This window comes from Schistocerca cancellata, chromosome 5 (assembly GCF_023864275.1).
Source record: "Schistocerca cancellata isolate TAMUIC-IGC-003103 chromosome 5, iqSchCanc2.1, whole genome shotgun sequence".
Taxonomy (NCBI): Eukaryota; Metazoa; Arthropoda; class Insecta; order Orthoptera; family Acrididae; genus Schistocerca; species Schistocerca cancellata.
This window is the reverse complement of record NC_064630.1, coordinates 165,581,067-165,607,455: the sequence shown is the minus strand read 5'-3', so window position 1 is coordinate 165,607,455 and position 26,389 is coordinate 165,581,067.

Sequence of the window (26,389 nt, the reverse complement as noted above, 5' to 3'; positions counted from 1 at the left end):
ATGAATGCATGGGCCCTGAATGTCAGCAGGGGCTTGTTCAAGCTGATGGAGGTTCTGCAATGGTTTGGGGTGTGTGCAGTTGGAGAGATATGGGCCCCTGTTACGTCTAGATACGACTCCGACAGGTGACACGTACGTAAGCATCCTGACTGATCACCTCCATCCATTCATGTCCACTGTGCATTCCGAAGAACTTGGGAAATTCCAACAGGACAATGCGACACGCACACGTCCAGAATTGCTACACAGTGGCTCCAGGAATAATCTTCTGATTTTAAGCACCTCCGCTTGCCGCCACACTCCCCACACATGCACATCATTTAGCATATCAGGGTTGCTTTGCAACGTGCTGTTCAGAAGAGATCTCCACCCTCTCGTACTCTTACGGATTTATGGACAGCCCTGCAGAATTCATGGTGTCAGTTCCCTCCAGCACTACTTCAGACATTAATCGAGTCCATGCCACATCGTTTCGAGGCACTTCTGCGTGCTCTCTGGGACCCTACAAGATATTACGCAGGTGTACCAGATTCTTTCGCTTAGAAGTGATTTGATCTCTACGGACCATTCAGCTACTCTTTTTGCACTACACATGACAGTCCTTCCACCCCAGACGTGTGGTGCAAAAACGTGCGCAACAAATTTATTCAGTTTCGCAATAGAATAATGCTCACTATTTTCTGAGTGTTTCAATTATGGCTAAGCTGCTCAGCTCAAACGTTTCTGGCTCTTTAATCTATCTTAATCCTGTTTGACCCAGATGAAATGTGAGAATCTTGCAATTTTTAAAACCTGTTTACTAGCTTCGGATAAAAACAGTATTTAGAACTGGGAGTTTATTTCTTTCAAACTTCAAACCGTATAACTTAACATTGCGTCTCAAATTTGGTATACTTGTGAAAGTATACTTGTGTTTGAAGATTATGCCCTCACAAATACAATATTTCAACCCATGAAACAAATTTGAGAACCTAATCTGACTGCTAGCCAGTTAACAACTTCTTAAGCAGCGCAAAGAGTTATAATGAGCACAACAAAACGAAAAAGAGCGTAAGTGATCATGTGATCTCTTAGTAGACGTGAAATGTTCGCTCAACAGTAGCTTATAGCCACTCGCAGCTCCGTGAGAGTGAGCTTCCGGTTTGTTATAGCAGAGATTCTGGTCGTACATAATGCACCCCGTTGGTAAGACGCAATCAATACCTTCACTGCGCTATAACAAAGGTGAAGTCACTGATGACAGTACCACTAAGGCAGAGTTATTAAACACGGCTTTCCGAAACTCCTTGTTTCACCAAAGAAGACGAAGTAAATATTCCTGAATTCAAATCAAGAACAATTGCCAAGATGAGAATCACAGAAGTAGATATCCTCGGTGTAACAAAGCAGCTTAAATCGTTTAACAAAGCCACGGCCTCCGGTCCCGATTCTATACCCGTCAGGCTCCTCTCGTAGCATGCTGAAACAATAGAGCCATATTTAGCAATTATATACAACACAAGGACTGTGGTCTGGGGATAGCGTCTTTGATTCATAATCAAATCGTCTTTGGTTCCGGTTCGAATCCTGCCGCTGCATGAATTCTGATTAATAATCAGCACTGGCGGCCGAAGACTTCCGACGTAACAAGTCAGCCTCATTCTGCCAACGGTCTTGTTAAAGAGGGTGGAGGAGCGGACAGAGGTTCAGGGCACTCTCTCGTCATATGGGTGGGAAATTGCACCTAAGGCGGAAGCATCAGCAATGATCAACGGCATGAGTATGCAGAAGGCAGTGGAAAGCACTGCATTAAAGACACGTAACGTGTATCCACAGGACATGTGGCCTGTAATTGAAGAGGTGTCACGCTGATCTCTCCATTGGCAAAAGATTCCGGAATAGTCCCCCATTCGGATCTCCGGGAGGGGGCTGCGAAGGGAGAGGTTACAACGAGGAAAAGACGAACTAATCAACGAAAGGACAACGTTCTGTGAGTCGGGCCGTGGAATGTCAGAAGCCTCAACGTGGTAGGGCAACTACAAAATCTGAAAAGGGAAATGCAAAGGCTCAATCTAGAATTAGTAGGGGTCAGTGAAGTGAAGTGAAGTGAAAAGAAGACAAGGATTTATGGTCAGACGAGTATAGGGTAATATCAACAGCAGCAGAAAATGGTATAACGGGAGTAGGATTCGTTACGAATAGGAAGATAGGGCGGAGATTGTGTTACTGTGAACAGTTCAGTGACAGCTGGCCGGTGTGGCGCTTCAGTCTGGAACCGCGTGGCCGCTACGGTAGCAGGATCGAATCCCGCCTCGGGCGTGGATGTGTATGATGTCCTTAGGTTAGTTAGGTTTAACTAGTTCTAAGTTCTAGGGGACGGATGACCTCAGATGTTAAGTCCCATAGTGCTCCGAGCCATTTGATTTTTGAAGTTTAGTGACAGGGTTGTTCTTATCGGAATTGACAGCAGAACAACATCGACCACGATAGTTCAGGTACACGTGCCTACGTCGCAGGCTGAAGAGGAAGAGATAGGGAAAGTATATGACGATACTGGAAGGGTAATACAGTACGTAAAGAGGGATGAAAATCCAATAGTCATGGGGGACTGGAAGGCAGTTGTAGGGGAAGGAGTAGAAGAAAAGGCTACAGGAGAAATACAAGAAATGAGAGAGTAGAAAGACTAATCGAGTTCTGTTACAATTTTCAGCTAATAACAGCGAATACTCTGTTCAAGAATCACAAGAGGAGGAGGTATACTTGGAAAAGGCCTGGTGATAAGGGAAGATTTCAGATATATAACATCATGGTCAGACAGAGATTCCGAAATCTGATACTGGTTTGTAAGGCGTACCCAGGAGCAGACACAGACTCAAATCACAATATAATAGTGATGAAGAGTAGGCTGAAGTTGTAAGATATTAGTCAGGAAGAATTAATACCCAGAGAAGCGGGATACGGAAGTACTAAGGAATGACGAGATACGGTTGAAGTTATCTAAGGGTAACAAGGAATAGCTCAGTAGAGGGAAGCAGTAGAAATGAGAACAGCGAGAAACTTAACATCAGGACTGATGGTCACGAAATAGATGAAATTAAGGAACTCTGCTACCTAGGCAGAGTAATAACCAATGATAGAAGGAGCAAGGGGGACATCAAAAGCAGATTAGCACTGGCAAGAAGGACATTCCTAGCCAAGAGAAGTTTACTAGCATCAATCATAAGCCTTAATGTGAGGAAGAAATTTCTGAGAATATACGTTTGGAGCACAGCATTGTATGGTAATCAAACAAGGACAGTGAGGAAACCAGAACAGAAGAGAATCGAAGAATTTCAGATGTGGTGCTATAGACGAATGTTGAAAATTAGGTAGACTGCTAAGGTAAGGAATGAGTAGATTCTGTGCAGAAACGGAGAGGAAAGGAACATGTGGAAAACGCAGATAAGAAGAAGGGACATGATAATAGGACACCTGTTAAGACATAAGGGGATGACTTCCATGGTTCTAGAAGGAGCTGTAGAGGGCAAAAGCTGTAGAGGAAGACAGAGATTGGAATACATCCAGCAGATAATTGAGGACGTAGGTTGGAAGTGCTACTCTGAGTTGAAGAGGTTAGCACAGGAGAAGAATTCGTGGTGGGCCGCATCAAACAAGTAAGAAGACTGATGACAAAAAACAAAAATTACAACCGCTCGTTTACAGAAGGATCCGTACCTAAAGACTGGAAAATTGGTCATGTCACACCAATATCCAGAAGGGAAGTGGGAGTAATACGCTGAATTACAGGCCCATATCACTAACGTCGATTTGCAGTAGGGTCTTGGAACATATACTGTATTCGAACATTATGAAGTACCTCGAAGAAAATGATTTATTGACACATAGTCAGCTCGGATTCAGAAAATATCGTTCTTGCGAAACACGACTAGCTCTTTACACTCACGAAGTAATAAGTACTATCGATAGGGGATGTCAAACTGATTCCACATTTTTAGATTTCCAGAAGGCTTTCGACACCGTTTCTCACAACCAGACTGGGTGCCTATCGAATATCGCCTCAGTTGTGCGATTAGATTCGTAATTTCCTGTTAGAAAGGTCACAGCTCGTAATTATGGACGGAAGGTCATCGAGTAAAACAGAAGTAAGCCGGCCGCGGTGGCCTAGCGGTACTAGGCGCTTCAGTCCGGATCCGCGTAACTGCTACGGTCGCAGGTTCGAATCCTGCCTCGGGCATGGACGTATGTCATGTCCTTAGGTTGGTTAGGTTTAAGTAATTCTAAGTCTAGGGGACTGATGACCTTGGAGACAATCGGCGCAGCCCTCTTACATTGTCTGCAGATGATGCTGTCAATTACCGTCTTGTAAAGTCATCAGATAACCAAAACGAATTGCAAAATGATTTAAAAAATCGTTCAAATGGCTCTGAGCATTATGGGACTTAACTTCTGAGGTCGTTGGTCCCCTAGAACTTAAAACTACTTACTCCTAACCAACCTAAGGACATCACACACATCCATGCCCGAGGCAGGATTCGAACCTTCGACCGTAGCGGTGGCGCTGTTCCAGACAGTAGCGCCTAGAACCGCTCGGCCACACTGGCCGGCGCAAAATAATTTAGATTAGATATCTTTATGGTATGAAAAGTGGCACTTGATTCTGAATGAAGAAAAGTGTGAAGTTACTCATATGAGTACTAAAAGAAATTCACTAAATTTCGATTACGCGATAAGTCACACAAATCCGAAGGCCGTAAATTCAACTAAATACTTAGGGATTACAGTTACAAATAAGATAAGTTGGAACAATCACATAGATAATTTTGTGGTAGAGCAAACCAAAGACTGCGAATCATTGGCAGAACACTTCGAAGGTGCAACAGGTCTACTACAGAGACTGCTTACACCACGCCTGTCCGCCCTATGCTGGAGTATTGCTGTGCGGTGTGGGATCCGCATCAGGTGGGACTGACGGATGCCATCGAAAAAGTACAAAGAAGGGCAGCTCGTTCTATATTATCGCGAAATAGGGGAGATAGTGCCACAGACATGATTCGTGAATTGGAGGGCCAATCATTAAAACAAAGGCGTTTTTCGTTGCAACGGGATCTTCTCATGAAATTTCAATCACCAGTTTTCTCCTCCGATTTCGAAAACATTCTATTGGCACCCACCTACATAGGGAGAAATGATCATCACGATAAAATAAGAGAAATCAGGGTTCGCACAGAAAACATTCTAGTGCTCGTTTTTCCCTAGTGCCGTTCGAGAGGAACGGTAGAGAGGCAGCTTGAAGGTGGTTCATTGAACCCTCTGCCAGGCACTTAATAGTGAATAGCAGAGTAATCACGTAGATGTAGATGTACAATTTTCATATTAATAGCTACTTGCTCTGGCGGACAAATTTAAACGCGATGCTCGTGAAATATTACCAGTTGCAGAAGGAATCACGCGATCGTGTACTGACTTCCGAGTCAAACTCACATTAATTCTTTCGGTTGGACAAAATAGTGAAAAGAAAAAATGAATAGTAAGACTATTTCGATGTAGCAAGGATGCGCAACAGGGCAACAAAAGCATTACTGGTGACCAAGAGCACGTGGTCCATAGAGTTCAAATATAAAATAAAATTAGATAAACGGAATGGTGTACAATTAGTAGAGCATTGACTATTATTCAACGAAAAGGAGAGTGATAAATTTGACTTCGTCGCTCTTCGAATAGATTGATTGCAAGCAGATTCTGTATGGAGTTTCGTTCCAAACTATCCCCATAAAATCACAAAATACCAGGCATCCACATGTCTAACACGTTTAAGTACAGTAACTTCGCGACATAACCAGCAAACAGTTAAACACGAAACACACTGAAGTGAATAACTCAAAATAAAATGTTGAAATGTGTGTGAAATCTTATGGGTCTTAACTGCTGAGGTCATCAGTCCCTAAGCTTACACTGTTGTTGTGGTCTTCAGTCCTGAGACTGGTTTGATGCAGCTCTCCATGCTACCCTATCCTGTGCAAGTTTCTTCATCTCCCAGTACTTACTACAACCCACGCCCTTCTGAATCTGCTTAGTGTATTCATCTCTTGGTCTCCCCCTACGATTTGTTTCCTCCACGCTGCCCTCCAATGCTAAATTTGTGATCCCTTGATGACCCAGAACATGTCCTGCTAGCCTGTCCCTTCTTTTTGTCAAGTTGTGCCACATACTGCTCTTCTCCCCAATTCTATTCAATACTTCATCATTAGTGGTGTGATCCACCCATCTAATCTTCAGCATTATTCTGTAGCACCACATTTCGAAAGCTTCTATTCTCTTCTTGTCGAAACTATTTATCGTCCACGTTTCACTTCCATACATGGCTACACTCCATACAAATGCTTTCAGAAACGACTTCCTGACACTAAATCTATACTTGATGTTAACAAATTTCTCTTTTTCAGAAACGCTTTCCTTGCCATTGCCAGTCTACATTTTATATCCTCTCTACTTCGACCATCATCAGTTATTTTGCTCCCCAAAGAGAAAATCTCCTTGACTACTTTAAATGTCTCATTTCCTAATCTAATTCCCTCAGCATCACCCGACTTAATTCGACTACATTCCATTATCCTCGATTTGCTTTTGTTGATGTTCATCTTATATCCTCCTTTCAAGACACTGTCCATTCCGTTCAACTGCTCTTCCAAGTCCTTTGCTGTCTCCGATAGAATTACAATGTCATCGGCGAACCTCAAAGTTTTTATTTCTTCTCCATGGATTTTAATACCTACTCCGAATTTTTCTTTTGTTTCCTTTACTGCTTGCTCAGTATACAGATTGAATAACATCGGGGAGAGGCTACAACCCTGTCTCACTCCCTTCCCAACCACTGCTTCCCTTTCATGCCCCTCGACTCTTATAACTGCCATCTGATTTCTGTACAAACTGTAAATAGCCTTTCGCTCCCTGTATTTTACCCCTGCCACCTTTAGAATTTGAAAGAGAGTATTCCAGTCAGCATTGTCAAAAGCTTTCTCTGAGTCTAAAAATGCTTTAAACGTAGGTTTGCCTTTCCTTAATCTTTCTTCTAAGATAAGTCGTAAGGTCAGTATTGCCTCACGTGTTCCAATATTTCTACGGAATCCAAACTGATCTTCCCCGAGGTCGGCTTCTACCAGTTTTTCCATTCGTCTGTAAAGAATTCGCGTTAGTATTTTGCAGCTGTGACTTATTAAAATGATAGTTCGGTAATTTTCACATCTGTCAACACTTGCTTTCTTTGGGATTGGAATTATTATATTCTTCTTGAAGTCTGAGGGTATTTTGCCTGTCGCATACATATTGCTGACCAGACGGTAGAGTTTTGTCAGTAATGGCTCTCCCAAGGCCATCAGTAGTTCTAATGGAATGTTGTCTACTCCCGGGGCCTTGTTTCGACCCAGGTCTTTCAGTGCTCTGTCAAAATCTTCATGCAGTATCGTATCTCCCATTTCATCTTCATCTACATCCTCTTCCATTTCGATAATATTGTCCTCAAGTACATCGCCCTTGTATAGACCCTCTATATACCCCTTCCACCTTTCTGCTTTCCCTTCTTTGCTTAGAACTGGGTTTCCACCTGATCTCTTGATATTCATACTAGTTGTTCTCTTTTCTCCAAAGGTCTCTTTAATTTTCCTCTAGGCAGTATCTATCTTACCCCTAGTGAGATAAGCCTCTACATCCTTACATTTGTCCTCTAGCCATCCCTGCTTAGCCATTTTGCACTTCCTGTCAATCTCATTTTTCAAACGTCTGTATTGCTTTTTGTCTGCTTCATTTACTGCATTTTTCTATTTTCTCCTTTCGTCATCTATGTTCAATATTTCTTCTGTTACCCAAGGATTTGTACTAGCCCTCGTCTTTTTACCTACTTGATCCTCTGCTGCCTTCACTACTTCATCCCTCAGAGCTACCCATTCTTCTTCTACTGTACTTCTTTCCACCATTCCTGTCAATTGTTCCCTTATGCTCTCGCTGAAACTCTGTACAACCTCTGGTTCTTTCAGTTTATCCAGGTACCATCTCCTTATATTCCCACCTTTTTGCAGTTTCTTCAGCTTACACACTACTTAACCTAAATTATCCTAAGGACAAACACACAAACCCATGCCCGAGAGAGGAGTCGAGCCTCTGCCGGGACCAGCCGCAAAGACCATGACTGCAGCGCCTTATACCGCCGTGAATAGCTAGCGAAAGATTATTATAGATGCCATCTGACGATACAGCAACTCAGCAAACTGCGGCATTCAACCCAAGCAATCCTCACGTCTTCGCAGCGGAATCTAGATAGACTACTCGAACTCCAGTACCGAGTTCCTAGCGCAGCAGGGAGCGATCTCATTCAGTTGCTGTACAGGTAGCCAAACACATGACCTCTTATAAAACTCAGTCTTCCCAAGACTAACCACACTGTCTGCAGTCGACACTAGGTACCGTAGAGTATTTTTAGTTTGTCTGCATCTACTGTCACGTGAAGTAATTCAAACTTAAACAGTAACAACCGAAATATAATCTGAGACAAATAAAAAACTACAACGCACTACCAATGAATGGTCCGGAAGGGACAGAAATCGCTTGATATGACGTATATGTAAAGACAAATTATTAAAATTTCAGAAAAATTCGATGATTTACTCAAGAGAAAGAGCTGGTTCAAATGGTTCAAATGCCTCTGAGCAATATGGGACTTAACTTCTGAGGTCATCAGTCCCCTAGAACTTAGAACTACTTAAACCTAACTAACCTAAGGACATCACACACATCCATGCCCGAGGCAGGATGTAGCGCCTAGAACCGCTCGGTTACCCCGGCCGTCAAAGAGCTGGTCATCGGGACTCATCACTAAAGACAATTCTACTCCAGTCAATGAGATTCCAGCCCCCGATGACCAGTGAAGACATGACTGGAGACGCCCTGGACAACGGTGGGAAACCATCCCGAATGTCACCCGCCATAGGGTCCAACAACCTAGAGAGATAGTCTGGGGTGAAATTTCATTTCATAGCAGGATCCCATTGGTTGTCACATGATCTGTACTGTTGCGATGCCAGTACAAAATGGACCCTGACAAAATGTTGCTTTCATACTGCCTATATCGTTCTCGTATGTAGATTAGTTGCTTAGCTGAGTCGTAATGTATTTGCCTACCATGCAGCGTGCCCGGTTTCGATTCCCGGCTGAATTGGGGATTTTCTCTATTCTTGGATTGGGCATCATCCCCGACGCGCAAGTCGCCCAATGTGGCGTCGAGTGATATAGGATTTGCACCTCGCGGCCGAACTTCCCTGGTTGGGGCCTCCCGGCCAACAATGCCACAGGATAATTTCATTTCATAGTCCGCCCCGCTAGCTGAATGGTCAGCGTGACGGAGTGCCGTCCCATGGGGCCCGGGTTCGATTCCCAGATGGGTCAGGGATTTTCTCCGATCAGGGACTGGGCGTGGTGTTGTCTTCATCATCATTTCATCCCCATCCAGCGCGCAGGTCGCCCAATGTGGCGTTTAATGTAATAAGACCTGCACCAAGGCTGCCGGACCTGCCCCATAATGGGCCTTCCGGTCAATGACGCCAAACGCTCATTTCCATTTCATTTCACATACATTACAGGTTAGTTTGAAAAAATATTCGTGTTACATATGTCAGGAGAAACCAATTATGCGAATCACGGAGAATACAGAAGGAAAGCGGACAGAACTGTTGAGTTGTAGCCGGCCGGAGTGGCCGTGCGGTTATAGGCGCTACAGTCTGAAACCGAGCGACCGCTACGGTCGCAGGTTCGAATCCTGCCTCGGGCATGGATGTGTGTGATGTCCTTAGGTTAGTTAGGTTTAAGTATTTCTAAGTTCTAGGCGACTGATGCCCTCAGAAATTAAGTCGCATAGTCCTCAGTGCCATTTTGTTGAGTTGTATGCACAAAGATACCCCAACAGAAGGTGTCCAACAACAATGTTATTGGAGGGACTGTAGAATACTTCACAAAGAGTATAGATTGTTATTCTAGCAGCTATTGTTAATAGTCCAAAAATGGTTCAAATGGCTCTGAGCACTATGGGACTTAACTTCTGAGTTTATCAGTCCCCTAGAACTTAGAACTACTTAAATCTAAATAACCTAAGGACATCACACACATCCATTACCGAGTCAGGATTCGAACCTGTGACCGTAGCGGTCACGCAGTCCCAGACTGTAGCGCCTAGAACCGCTTGGCCACACCGGCCATCGTTAATAGTCCACCTGTTAGCTCTAGGGAAACTGAGAGTGCCTCTGGAATAAGACAGCTCAGTGTTGTTCGCATTTTTCGCGAAAACAGCTTCCATGCATACCGTGTGTCACTTCACCAGCAGATTAACCAGCAGGATTGCAGGAGACGTATGGAATTCTGTCTTTCGGGTCTAGTGTGACATCAGAACAATTAGATCCTCCGTCAAATAATTCTCTTTACTGATACCGTCTATAATGACCTCGTTGCCGACGGTACGTCAAACACTAATCTCCTTCTCCTCTTCCTCCTCTCTTTATTGGTAAAGCTACCGTAACAAATCATAGAAACCTGAATATAAAGGAATGTGTGATATTGGGATGCTGAGTATCCACACTGGCTAAGGCAGATTGAACATCAGAGCGAGTGGAGGGAGGACGTTTGGTATGGAATTATTGGACCCTACGTGATTGGTTTCCACTGAAGAAACCTAAACGGGTAAAAGACACACATAATTTCTTACAGGACTGGTAAGTGTTCTGATTGGGGAAACCCACTCCAGGTATGTAAATGTAGGAGGTACGACTGAAAGGGTCATTATTTTGGTACCCCATTCATAATTTTTTTGTTTGTCACATGACAATGCAGGGAGAAGGGTTTTCTGCTGAACATTTGAATTATCCTTCCATACTCCAAGCCTCAGTGTAGTCAGCTGCATGAGATGAGTACACGACAACATAGCTTCCGGTTAAAGGCGGACACTTTCCTTCTTTTTCGGGAGCTCTGGGAATTTTCTTTTGATTCCTTTATACCTACGTGATGCAATGAAGTCTCAGCGGCAGTATCGAGTTCACTGATTGGCCAATAGTATCCCGAGCAGAATTTTTTGGAACCTTTCTCTGTTCGAAAGAACCTATCAGGAAAGGCTGTCCGTGATTTTCCAGCTCTTCTTGTAGCCCTAGTGGTCCTCGCTTTTTAATAGGCGCTGGGGATTGGTCAGTTGCCACCCCTCAATAAAGAACAGACTATAGACACTGCGTCCTTGGCAGGTTTTGTGAATTTTCGTCAGAAAGAGACGCAGATCCGAGCAGCCGGTGTGAGTATAAAGGGTGAGCACTCGTGTTATGATGGAATGTAGATTTATATGTTAAGTTAGTTCGAGATTTTAATAGTTATGTATCGTTCAAATCTGCTAGTTTCAGCTCCTCTGAAAGAAGGGCGTATTCACTTTACTCGTTTCTGGTTTTGCACGTGAAGCTTCATCCTGTAACTCAAAATCATGAAGTGAAGCTGTTGCGTTTTTTTCTCTTTTTTTCTTTTTTTTTACTGTGTTGCACGGCCACCCTATTACGTCACCGGTTAATTGTGCACTATTTCTCCCTCGCGGTCCTCAGATGCAGTTAGGTGTCCGAAGCGTTAATTTCGTATGTCCTAAATTCGGTGTCGAGCAAGTCTTACGATAGTCATCAGCCATTCCAATTTCAAAATTTCAAGTGTAGCCTCCTTAGCTGGAGAGCACTCACATCCGCGAATCTATCGAGAAGGGTTATTCACTACATCAAATGAATAATCCACAGCTGCCTAGAATTTGTTGCAGTTGAGGACAACGGGTCTTCCCCTCTTGCTGAGTTCTGTCTCTATGGATTCGCTACGTGAGTGCATGTCCGTAGATCTACTATAAAGCAGATCATTACCCCAAACGTGTGAATAAACTTTTCGGGCTAAATTTCCGCTTTAAATCAACGAAATTCACCCTTTCGTAGATAAGGCACTAAAGCACTCTAAGGTTTTTCTATTTTTTTTATATATGTCCAATCTGGTATCGAGCTTTGTAATAAATAACGATGCTTGTGGATGTAGGTTAACCGTCGTTTAGCATTATTCCCTCACCATTTCTCATCACAAAGGACTGGTACGATACCACAAATTTATCCAAGGAAATTCGTGCTGAATGAAAGACGGATTTTAGCTTAGCCCTTGCGTCTCTTTGTTGTTTTCCCTTTGTCAGATCATTTAGAAACCATAAGGCTTAGATATTTTATCTTAGCAAGACCGGATCCCGTATGACTCTTGTAGTCGGCGATTTATCCGTCTACGGCAAGTGAAACTTTGCCCACTGTGTTAACGTAAATAGAATCCCCCTTGTTATAACAACACTCACGATTTACCAAATGATGGGGTAGTGATCAGTGGAAAACTGAAGACAAAATAAGGACCCCGCCCTTTTCGCATAATGTGTCTGCTTGGACTTGCAGTGGGAAATGTCGAACTGTATCATAGGTATTTAGAGATACCCCACGGTGGATGCCCCGTTCACTACTCGTTTATGGCTACGATGGCGCTGACTCACCTCTCCTGGTCGCTAGGTAGGACATGAAGGCATTATACTGGGTGGTTGTAACTAAAGGGCATCTACTCAGACAGGTACAGAGTGAACTGTAAGTATCGTATGGCAGTGAGACTTGCTAGGTACTCTAATGCGTTAAAGCGGAACTGATTTCCACTTGAAAAAATTAGTTCCAGTTCTTGCCACCAGGTGCAAACCTGGCGGTGCGAATGTAAGGAAGACGTATAGAAATGTTTCCGTACGTAAAGGGTTAGAAACGTGACGTGATCAGAAATGGTTAAACAAGTGAGAATGGCCTAATGTTGATTTTATTATTAACCGCAGCTTAGAAAATTTATTCAACACGAGCCCGGGAGACGTCGACGATATGCTGCATCTGCAAAACGACGTGATCAACAGTTGTTCGCAGCAATTCCGGTGGAATCCGAGCAAGGTATCCCTGTAGAATGGCCTCCAGACCAGCTAGAGACCGACCTTGTCCCTAGTAAACGCATTGCTTTAGATGTCTTCAGACCCAAAGGCACATGGATTCAGTTCAGATGAACTTGCAGGCCGTGTATCTGGAAAACCTCCGTAGATAACAGGCTCGTGGAAGGTTGGACAAAGCAGCCCTTTCACTGGGCAACGAATATGAGGTGTTTCCCCATCAACCATGAAAAAAGTAGCTTGCATAACTAGCGCTCTTCCAAAGGAGAAATCACATACTCTACAATGAGGTCTCGATAACATGCAGTCCTCAAGGTAGACCTGACAGGCGCTTCCGGTGTGTTCTCTTCAGAGAAGGACGGACCGAGAATAGATGTGCTTGTAAATCCACACCACGCCGTCAGATACGGCGAGCGCAATGGCTCTTCGTGCACAACACGAGGTTTAGCAGTACCCCACATTTGTCTGTTAACTACACCCTGTAATGTAAAGTTTGTCTCATTACTCCATAGAATATTGACATATGTCATCAACTGCGATCCATACCAGAAACCGAAGAGGAAATTCGGAATGTTGTTGTTGATCATGAGGTTTCAGTTGCTGCACCGTCTGCAGCTTGTATGGCGCAGGTGTAATACATACGGCAAAACTTTCCGTACTGTTGGCCATGGGTTGACAATTCTCGTGACATTGTAAGAGCACTAGCACCACCCAGGGCACGTGCTGCATGGTGAGTTACAGCAGCAGCAACCTCGTCAATGACTTCCAGCGGGATAGGCTGCCTTCCTCTTCCATGTGCCACACCAAGCTCACCAGTGTTTTCTAATTTCATTATTATAATCTTCTTTAACCAATTTAATGACATTAGGCTTCTCCTTACACCTTTTAGTCAGCGATACTCTCTCAGTGCATCAGTGTAATTGCTGGAATTCACACAAAACAGGGTCACGAATAATGCGCGGTCTCTCCATACTGTTCACTCAAGTTATGGCACATCAAATGACACCATAAATGTAGTACCGTCATACAGCGTACAGCGCCATATTTGCACCTGGTGGCCAAAATTGGAACCAATTTTTTTTTCGGCGTAAATCGGTTCAGCATTAACGCACTATCACATCCACCACGTTTCGCTGCCATATGATATTACAGCCCACACTGTACCTGTATGGGTAGCTGAACTTTAATTATAGCTCACACGTTCTCATGATTTGAAGCCAGTACACTTTTTCCTCTGGGGAAATATTAAAAACGAGGCCTAGGTACAGGTTCCGACCACCCAAGAGAATTTAAAACACGGCATTGTTGCAGCATGTGCTATGATATCGACGGAATCTCTTCCGTCTGTCCTGAAGTCCGAGCAATAGCGACTACAGAAGTGTTTTGCAGAAGATGGTGGGCGTTTTGGACACTTGATGACTGACAAAAATACAAGTTTAAGGAATTGCCTAGGAGCAAAATATTCCGCGATTTCCTCTTTGGTTGCTGATGTAATTGTGCGATGTAAGTGTTGTGTATCTCAACATCAAACGCATGAGGCGAAGTTATTATTTAATCATATGTGTACCTCAGTCTGTTCAGTTTTAGATGTGCTCTCTTTTTTTCTAATCGTTCAGAGCACGTTTAATTTGGCACAGTGAACGTTAATGTTCGAAAGCACGGTCCTTGTGCCGACGGCGTAAGACAGAACTATCGTGCTCTCAAAAATCTTACGTCAGTGTTACGTGGGTATCACACCCCTGCAGGAGACTCACACGGAAGATGAGAATGCACTACGGAAGCGAGGTCGCGACACTGACTATAAACTAGTGTCCAGCACTAACCACCCTCAGTATGAGACTAGTACGTTCTTTTGCAACGACTGAATGGATGTCTCGGTTATTCTCGAAGAGGAACCTACCAATTACGCAGCTAAATGTATGTTTCTCGGAGTCTTCTAGTGAAGAAGGCCATACGCTACTTATATTCCTTTGTTGCTTGAGCTATAGTGTACTCTCTCATGTAGATGTGTTTATCCTAAACGCTGCAAATACACTACTGCCCATTAAAATTGCTATACTAAGAAGAAATGCAGACGATAAAGGGGTATTCATTGGACAAAGATATTATACTAGAACTGACATCTGATTACATTTTCACGCAATTTGGATGCACAAATCCTGAGAAATCAGTACCCAGAACAACCATCTCTGGCCGTAATAACGGCCTTGATACGCCTGGGCATTGAGTCGAACATAGCTTGGATGGCGTGTACAGGTACAGATGCCTATGCAGATTCAACACGATACCACAGTTCATCAAGAGTAGTGACTGGCGTATTGTGACGACCTAGTTAGTCGGCCACCATTGACCAGACGTTTTCAATTCGTGAGAGATCTGGAGAATGTGTTGGCCAGGTCAGCAGTCGAACATTTTCTGTATCCAGAAAGGCCCAGGACCTGCAACATGCGGTCGTGCATTATCCTACTGAAATGTATGGTTTCGCAGGGATCGAATGAAGGGTACAGCCACGCGTCGTAACACATCTGAACTGTAACGTCCACTGTTCAAAGTGCCGTCAATGCGAACAAGAGGTGACCGAGATGAGTAACCAATGGCACCCCATACCATCACGCCGGGTGATACGCCAGTATGGCGATGACGAATACACGCTTCCAATGTGCGTTCACCGCGATGTCGCCAAACACAGATGCGACCATCATAATGCTGTAAACAGAACCTGGATTCATTCGAAGAAATGACGTTTTGCCATTCGTGCTCCCAGGTTCGTCGTTGAGCACACCATCGCAGGCGCTCCTGTCTGTGATGCAGCGTCAAGGGTAACCACAGTCGTGGTCTCCGAGCTGACAGTTCATGCTGCTGCAAACGTCGTCGAACTGTTCGTGCAGATGGTGTCTTGCAAACATCCCCATCTGTTGAGTCAAGGATCGAGACGTGGCTGCACGATCCGTTACAGCCATGCGGATAAGATGCGTGTTATCTCGTCTGCTAGTGAAACGAGGCCGTTGGGATCCAGCACGGCGTTCCGTATTACCCTCCTGAACCCGCCGATTCCATATTCTGCTAACATTCACTGGATCTAGACAAACTCTAGCAGCAATGTCACTATACGATAAACCACAATTGCGTTCGGCTACAATCCGATCTTTATCAAAGTCGGAAACGTGATGGCACGCATTTCGCCTTTTTACAGAGGCATCACAACAACGTTTCGCCAGGCAACGCCGGTCAGCTACTGTCTATGTATGAGAAATCGGTTGGAAACTTTCTTGTCAACACGTTGTAGGTGTCGCCATTGGCGCCAACCTTGTGCGAATGCTCTGAAAAGCTAATCATTTGCATATCACAGCATCTTCTTCCTGTCGGTTAAATTTCGCGTCTGTAGCACGTCATCTTCATGGTGTAGAAAGTTTAATGGCCAGTAGAGTAACACTTGCAATCGGTTCGGCCAGAAGTTTTGCGCGTGTCTAAATCAGCGCATTATACTAAAGTCTTCACGTGTGCTCGTGGGTGCGACAAACAACGAAGCTACGTAGTAAACGCCGACAGCATCCAGGAACAACCCGGTTCTTCTAAGCCTGGTGCTCCTGCTGTGTCAAATTTTCTGCCAGCAAAACGGCCGCGACCGCAGAGTGCAGGAACAGGCGCCTGCAGACCAGACGCGGTCGTAACTCCACCTCGCATGGTCCTGGCGTCTCTCCCACGCAGTGCGCATGCGCCGTGTCGGCCACGATGGCGCCCTGTGTGACGTACGACGGCCGTAATTTGGCACGACGTTGCCCGCGCCGTAACTCAGCAGAGGCGCGGATGCGCCCGTCGCTGCTTGCCAAAGCTCGTATTTCTCTGCACAACACACGAACTCACGCACACATACATACGCACGCACGCACAGGCGGACGCACAGGAATAGCGGTGCGTTTCCCACAGTCGCTACCCCCCCGCCTTGACCTGCCCAGCCGGGCCCCGCCTTCAGGCTAATCAGCTTCTAGTCTCCACTATGCAGCAGTCCCCCTAACCTCAGGGTTAACGCCAGAGCGGTACCCGTCAATTTACTGAACACAGTTAATAAATCATGGCCGCTTATTTGACGCGGCCGTACACAGCTCTTCCTCTGCAAGACGCGGTGTGACGGGGTAAAAGAGCTTCAGCCACCGTGGCATGAGACGTTGTTTGCCTTAATGAATATTTATTGTTGCGCACACAGGTATTTCTCTGATGGCGGCGACTTAACGTCGACCAGTCCTGAATGCGTGCGATGCAGTTGATATATTGCTAGTCCCCCGCCACTGTATGACCTTTCAAAGAGAGTCCTGATGGGAATCTTCGTATTTTCTGCGACTCAACGTACTTTCATGGCCCCGGCATTACTTTCACAAGCCTCGTGGCTTCCTTGTAAGAATACTGCATGTAAATGGCTGGTTTGCAACGTATCACAATGGTGTAGAACAAGTCGAAACACAACTTAAAATCACATCTAGCATACAACGACTATCTACAGCAACTACCACACATATAGCATGTGCGCCGTGTAAGATTTCGAGTATTCTCTCGCCTTCTCACACAACCGGCTTAATAGTTCAGATCTTAGACATTTTTTATTTCGTTACTTTCCTGCCCCGCCGGGTAGCTGCTTGGTCTTAGGCTTCTTGCCACGGTTCGCGCAGCTCCCTCCGTCGGAGGTTCGAGTTTTCCCTCGGGCATGGGTGTGTGTGTTGTCCTTAGCGTAAATTAGTTTAAGTTGGGTTTAGTAGTGCGTAAGCCTAGAGACAGATGACCTCAGCAGTTTGGTCCCATAGCAACTTACCATAAATGTCCAAAAGAAACTTTCCCGTGAGGATAACGAAAGATAAAAGATTTTTGGGAACATTTTACAAAAGCTAACTACACTTACAATTAGTTCTGTACTCAGCCATTACAACAGCAGTAGAAAGAATGCTAGAGAAACGAAACAGTTTAACTGTTAATCTTACATTGCTAGAATTACCGAAATGTTGGTACAAAATTTACATAGACGTCAATTTTACAATTTGTAAGTTTAAGAATGAGTGTGGTTTGTATTCATAGACTACTTTAGCTAGAAAGAGTAATGAGTTTCTAATGGTTAAGGCAGACTAAACAAGTGGAGTAAGAGGACGAAAGGATATTCAAAACTGCGCACGTTTGTTGTATGTAGCTTACGCGGCTTTTGAAGGGCAATTCGAGGTAGTTTCGCGCCTTTATTGACCACAAGTGTCCCGTATCAGATGGTTTCTTTCGACTTCCCGAACACCACAGTGGTACGTTAAACACACCCTGCATACTACTTCCATGTGAGGTCATTACAGTTATTCGATAACGATGGTTGATTCCCACGATAAATTTTGCCATATCACCTCTTAGTAGCTTCAAAGATTGTGACATGTGCATTACAAAAACCTTTTTTTTTAGTGAAATCGTTTCATTCCAAATTATCGTCTAGTATCGAACATGAGTCATTTTATGTTCTCGTACATGAAGAAATGGCAGATGGAACAACCGGTCATTAGTGAAATCGCATCATTCTAAATTATCGTCTAGTTTCGAACATCGAATCATTTGCAAGTGCTCCTACATAAAGCAATGGCAGATGGAATAACCAGTCATTAGTGAATATCCCAAGAAGACCGGCGTCCCAACAGGTATCACGTTGAAATGCATCATAGCAATTGATAGAGAAAACATCTGTACCTAGTTTGATGTTCTGGTTTATCCGTACGGATGTAAGACAGATCCCGTGGACGACGAGGTCATTACAGACAGAGAACAAGCTCACATTGGGGAAGGATGGGGAAGGAAATCAGCCTTACCCTCTAAAAGGAACTAAACCGTCATTCGCCTTCAGTGATTCAGAGAAACCATAAAAAACCTAAATTTGAAACGCCAGTTGGCGTCTTGAAGAGCCATGCTCCAGAATAAGAGTCTAGTGTGCTTCCAGTGTCACGCCTCGCTATATGGGCTAGCAGATTAAGCTTGTAAATAAGTACATAAGTAATCGTGCAAGGTTGAATACGATGTCTCTTCAAAAAATTCCAGAACTTCGTCCACAAAATTTTTCTGAGCTTACCTTTCACTTCTTGTTCCCGGTCTCTTTCGAAATACTCTCCTCAAAAATTCATACACCGCTCCCAACGCCATGTCCACTTCCGGAAGCTATCTTGGTACGCCCTTGCAGGATTGTGCGAAGCGCCGCCTGCGTTTTTTTTTATCTCGTCTGCTGTTGGAGATCTTCGTCTTTCAACGGGGTTTCCAACTTTGGAAGTAAAAAAAAATGTCCGCGAGGACCAGGTCTGCACAGTAAGAAGGAGGAGGCAGCACAGTGATTTCGTTATTTGTGCAACAGTCAAGCACCAACAAGGATGAATGTGCGGGTGCGTTATGGTGATGCAAGAGTGCACATTTCAGGCCGTTTCCTTCTCACACTTTCTCGCAGGAGTAGCATTACGACCCCATAGTATCATCGATTAACAGTTTGTCCCTGTGGGGCGAATTCATGACGAACTAATCCTTCAGTGTGAAGGAAAACTATCAGCATGGATTTGACATTTGACCTGACCTGATGAGCTTTTTTGGTATTGGAGAACCTTCCCCGACCCTTGTGAAGAGTGCACCGTGCTCTCAACTCAAAACCGTTGACCCTCGTTCATGACCAGTTATGATTCTCTTAACGAACATCTCGTTCTCATTTGCGGGATCCAAAAGCTCTTCACAGATGGCGACGCGAAGGTCTTTCTGGTCTTGACTCAATGCCGTGGGACGAACCTGGCGGCAATACGTTGCATTCCAAAATGCTGCGTCAGGACTTCATGACACGATCCAACTGAAAAATTACATTCTTCTGCAACCTTTGGGCAGTTAGTCTTCGATTAGCACGCGCAATTTCATTGACGCTCCTGACATGAGCGTCATCGGTAGACTCTGGCGGGCGTCCGGCCATTTTTAACCCGTGTGAACCGTTCGTAACACCGAGGACGGCTTAATCACTCATCACCATGTGTTTCTTGTGTCTTTTGTGTGTGTCTGTAAAGGTTTTCTTAAATTGCATGCAAAATTTAAAGCACACGCGTTGCTCCTCTACCTCTGTCATCTGGAAGTCCACAAACTATGCGACCCAGTGTGCTACTCAATACAGCACTGAACAATAACTAACAGACGTACAACAAAGAAACTTCCGGTAGTTGCAAATGAAACACGGAGGTGTGCAGGGATACTAATCGCATTTCGCTCCAACGCGAATGTTCCGGAATTCAGCAATAACAATTAACCATAAGGGAAAGGTAATAAGCGAATCATTTGTGCCACAAACTAATTTACTTGGCACGGGTGAATAAAAAAAGACGCCAAAATGTTTCATGAAAGCCCTTATTAGCGAGTCAGAATGGGACGGGCCACGCCCTTTCATCAGGAGCGACCTGCTAATGCAACAGGCACTGTCACTACGGAAAGCTGAGCAGAGAGATCTTAAACATAACATCATCGGCACAACGAAGGCAGGCCCGCTGGGGGGGTTACCTGGTTGATTCACGTCTGCTGTCGCTCTGTTGTGACTTACAAAGAACGGGCCAAGCCCACATAAATGCCACAGAAGCATCTGGTCTGGTAGCCACCAGCTTCAAGGGCTTGTATACGTTGGCCTGCGTCATGCGTCTGCCATCTGGTATCATCGGACATTGCTAGCTTCAGCCATGATGTTCGCCCAGCTTAATACTGGTCCCTTGTCGCCCTCCAACCAATGAGCCACCTGCGAGCCTGGTTCAGCCGCTTGCGGCCTCCTGCCTTTGTAGTCACGGTTCGTGGCCGGGATCATACAGTACAGGCACTCAGCCACCATCGCGGGCAGATTCCTGGCTGTCTACTTCCGGTTGCACGGATAGCACTGTTGCTGAGGGCCGCCGCCTCCACGTTCGGCCGACGGCAAGATTCTGCGAGCGAGTCCCAGCGCGCTCTGTCTCTATCCGTGGGGCTGCCGTTGGTCCATGTGAGTGCCCTCGTGGGCTGCCAACAGCTGCTGGAGTCAGCGACGGTCCCGAGACGCTGCCGCTATCATCCCGCCGGCCGCACGACACAGAAGGTGGCCAGTGACAGGCCACTCAATGACGGCAGCGCCTTTTCGCTGACAGTGCACAGCTGACACCATGAGGACACTGCCTTCTTCGAGCATTGTCAAGACTATTTTAGTTTGCTGTTTTTTGCATAACAAGACCTCCATAGGCAGCCATCACCGCTCACCGCTCCAGCACTACCTTACATAGATGCGAACTATTACCGGAGTGACCTCTGGCAACCCATCTCCACCATCCACTGTAAGGGTCAAACATCACTGGCCTCTTAAATTAGTAATGACAAAAATCAAAATTAAATATTCACATTTAAAAAGTTGAAACGCTTATGCTCAGTAAGTTCTTGTCTGCATAAGAAAAGCATATTCGTTGAACACTAATGAATAAAGCCCCTACAAAAAGTAGACTTACAAAGCAGTATTAAGTTATAAGATCAGCCTTTAAGAAGGACTGAAAAAATTTAGAAAAATATTTTTTATATGCAAATATAGCAGTAGGGATAAGAATGTCCCCAAACCTTGATGACTGTGCCTTCCTCTAGCAGAGACAAGAGCAAAGTGAATAGCCTTAAAAATATTTGATTACCTACACAGTGATTTAAAAGCCATCGGAAATAATAACAGTTTTAAAAGCAACTTGAAACGTTATTTGCCTGTTAATCTCTTTCGCTTCTACGACGGGTATTTGAATAGTTTGTATGTGTGTGTTATCTCTGCTAAATGTCTGGATTGATTTATCACATGAAGTACTGGGAGAATTTCGGTAAAGGTGGGTCAGCTGCAAAGGAGACCGTATATAGGATGTTAGTGCTACCCATTCTTGAGTACAGATCGGGTGTTTGGCACCTGCATCAGGTCGTATTAAAGGAAGACATCGAAGTTGTTCAGAGGCGGGCTCGTCGATTTGTCATCGGTAAGTTCGAACAACTTGTAAGTATTACGGAGATGGTTCGGGAACTCAAATGCTAATCCCTGGAGCGAAGGCGACGTTCTTTTAGAGGAACAATATTGAGAAAATTTAGCGAAGCGTTGATTAATGCTGACTACATAACGGTTCTAATGCCACCAACCTTCATTTCTCGCAATATCCACGAAGATTAGATAATTTGGGGCTGTCACGGTGTCAAATAAACAGTCGCTTTCCTTTTGCGCTCTTTGCGAGTGGAACAGGATAGAAATGTCTAGTAGTGGTACAGGGTAACCTCAGCCACACACCGTACGGTGGTTTGCGGAGTATATGTTTGGATGTAAATGTATAAATTCAACAACGTTTCGTCTGTACAAATAAATTTGTACTTTTTGCTTCCGCCGATATACCATTGAAATTCATTTACGAAATTTGATAAAAGCTAGCTGGTAGTACAAATGCTGATGTAAGACTAGTTATTATAAAAGACACATACCACATACACCTGAATACCACATAAAGAGTGCATAGTCAGCTGTTGGTCTAGCTTAAAACATCAGACTTGCATCAAGTGAGCTCTTTGTGAAATGTCTGAACGTGAGTGCTCTGTATATCTTCATAAAGTATGTTTTATAATGCTACGAACATGAATCTTGGTCACTGAGCCTGTAGCTGCTGTTGTGGTCTTTAGTACGAGTGGTTTGCTGCAGTTGTCAATGTTAATGTGTCCTGTGGAGGCCTCTTCATCTCACCATAGCTACAGCAACCTACATCCTTTTAAGGATGTCTACAGTTTTTATCCTCAGGCGCTTCCTGATGATTCTTTGACGCCTCAGTATGTTTGCCATCAACCGATCCCGTCTTTTAGTAAAATTGTGTCACAAGTTTCTTTTTACCCTCAGTCTGAATCAGTGCCAACGCATTAGTTACTCGATCTACCCATCTGATCTTCAGTATTCTTCTACAGCACTAAATTAAAAGTTTGCGTTGTCTTGCCCCATCGAGGCTCCACTTCTGTACATGACGCACTCTATACAAACACCTTCAGATACATCCTCGTAACACTTAAATTTGTTTTCGATGTTAAATTTCTCTTCTTCAGAAATACTTTTCTTACTATTGCCAGTCTCCATTTTATATCATTTCTATTACTGACATCGACAGTTGTTTGTTGCCGAAGTAGCAAAATTAATCTATCACTCTTAGTGCCTCTTTTCTATTCCAATTAGACTACATTCTATCGTCCTGCACGTCCATGGGAAATATAACGGATGTACTTTCCTCTTTCTTTCAGCCGTCTGTGATTCACTGCTACACTTCCTTCGGTTTACAGTTTGATGCAGTGTACGAACCAGAACAACATTATGAAAATCATATTTCCTCTGGTAAACTGACACCAAATTGCATTCGACGAGACATCTCTCATTAAATGATCATGTGGCTTCTGGGCTAGCTTAATGAAAGATGCGATAGAGATAAAAGTATCTGACAAGACCCTCAATTGCCCAAATCTGCCCCCTTTTATGGCTACGCGATCTAATATGAAGAACGCGAGATGGCTGACATCACCTACGAACCAAACAGTAGGAGACACTACTTTCAAAGATGATCTACAGTGGTGTGCAACCCCAGTGGAAATAAAATTTACGTGATCACAGTCGTTTAACTTTATAGCCCTAATAAGCCAAAGCAATTAGCAATATTTATTTATTTTTATTTATTTATGCATTTATTTTACCTGGCAAGATTAGGGCCTTCAGGCCCTCTCGTACACCTAACCAGGCATACTCAGATTCAACAAATTTCAGTTTCTACAGAACATTAAGGGCATATAACATGTTATACAGTATTAATGTTAAAGAAAAAAATAGAGATTATAAAAGTAGTACAATGATAATTATAACAATCAAAAAATAATTATAACAATCAAGAATAATAATAATAATAATAATAATAATAATTACTATGTATATGAAAGTAAACATATTTTTCTTTTATGAATGTCAGTCCTATTGCTAGTTGGGAATTTTCTCGTTATGTTCTTGCAGCTTGTGAGTTATTCTCATCAAGCAGAGACATAAGACGATAGAATGGGGTGAGAGAGATATAGAAGAGGTAGATAGGTTAGAGGAAGAGAAATAGAACGGTAAAATTCGAAGCTATGATGGAGAGGAGAAAGAAAAAGATGAGAGGGGCACAACAATGGTGGCTATACCGTCCCTAATATGTAAGTCTTGAGTTCCCTCTTGAATGTTGAGTGGTTCTGCATAAGACGCAGATCACAGGGGAGCGCGTTCCATAGTCGTATGGCTGAGATGGAGAATGACACGTACATACTGCGTCCGGTGCGTCGGAGTGACGGTTCTCGTACACGTCTGCAACGACGGAAGAACTCCAGCCACTAGGACGGCAGAAGACGGTTCTCCGACTAGTGTAATCTAATACTGTCTTCTCCTCTGTTTTCTACAGACGAGAAACGTGAACTCCCAGCCACAAGGACAGAGTTCAGATAACGTCTCAACGTGAGTATAGGCGGAAGAAGTGCTCTCAATCACTGAACGCTGCGTACTCAACGATGACTCCCAACTCGGTGGCGAAGTCCAGAATCGCATATGTTCGCAACAGTACAGTGCCTAACCGTTCTAACTATAAAATCTCCTTAGAGCAAAGACAGCAAGTCTGTCTGTACCAACAAAAGCTGATACTGAGTGATCGTCAAAGCCGGGCGCTCAAAACGGAAGACCTCTTCTCTCCACCGCTGGCTTCCCAGCAAAGCTCGGCTCCCCTCCTTCCTAACTCAGAGGGCGAATCATATTCTCGAAACCACGGAATATTCTCCCTCTCTACAGATTCTTCCGAACGCCGACCAACCATCTTTTAGTCTTTTGTCTTCCAGCGCGGAAAGTTTGCGAGGAAACACCCATACTCATACGATGGTACGCTTCTCAGAGTAAAAAGTCCTCGGAAATAACCCAGCCTACGATTTCCGAGGTAACGCTTCCTCATTCCTCTCTGCTGCGTCCAAGATTTTCAGAGTTTCCAAAGTATTATCTGGTTATCCTTCCTGCCCCACTATAATACTGGCTGGCCGCCGCTGTACTGTGCTTCCGCTCTCAGGTGCCGCGACCTTCCTGTCCATCTTGGCTACTTCCTGTGTCAAGCAGGACCAAAACACCTGTGCAAGCTTTTTCCACCCAGGTCTTGAGTTACGCCTGCCGTTTCATTTCCACTGGCGTTCCAACCCCTACTAGTACAGACAATCATTCATTACGCCGTATTGACACTAAAGACACTCCGTCACCTTTCTTGCAATAAGCGTTAACAACTATTTACAAGATGTACGTGACAATGTCAGACTTCTTTAAATATTCCTATATACGATGTACAACCTACCAAATGATACGCAATTCCGCTTGTAAATCACGGCAAAGTATGTAGATGAGTGCCTGTAAGATGCGAAATTAAAGCCACCTTAAAACTTAAGAAGTCGTTAAGCCACCCTCATATCTGGGAATTTAATCCGCATGCTCTTCATACCTTCGTTAACTGCATTGGGACACCAAATCAAATGCTTTTCGGAAACTTAGGAGTATAGAATATGCTTGTTGCCTTTCATCCATAATTCGCAGGAAATGATGTGGGAAAAGGGAATTTGAGTTGCACCGTTCTGAATCGCAGACAGAGGTTCTTCCATCACAAGGAATTTTATTATATCGAACCTGAGAATATGTTCTAGATTTATACAGCAAACTGATGTTAAGGATACTGGCCAGTAATTTTGCCGTTCTTTTATTTTTTTTTATGCACAGGAATAATTTACGCTTTTCTCTGGTAGCTTGGGACGTGGTTCTGGACGAGAGGTTCGCGATAAATACAAGGTAAGTAACGGGCCAGTGCTGTAGAGTACTCTTTGTAAAACCGAACTGTGATTCCATCCGCACCTTTAGACGTCTTTGCTTTGAACTCTTTGAGATTTTTTCTTCTACGCCATGCAGGAGCCCGTGCGATAGTCAAATGACGATGTGCTTGTTCGATTCTCCTATGTGATCGATTTCTAAAATGAGAAATTTAAAACTTCGACTTTCCTTTCTCTGTCTTCTGCTGCCAAACCAGACTGGTCAACGAGTGAACTGAAAGAAGCCTTAGACCCGCTTAACGTCATTAGTTAGGGTCATAATTTTGTAGGGTTCTCGGCAAGATCTTTTGCTATGGGCATCAATTTTTTACAGACGCAGGAACTTCTGCTAAAAAATCAACCTTCTTAACTACAGTGTCACATCATTCAAAACAGTGATTCTTAATTTGAGTCACTTAAATAATCCTTCCTTGTACGATGAAGAATTGAGGATCAAGAATGAAGTTTTCGAATTAAAAATGGTGTGACATAGTGATGGAACACCGGCTGGTCTTAAGAACCGATTGTGCAGTCGACTGT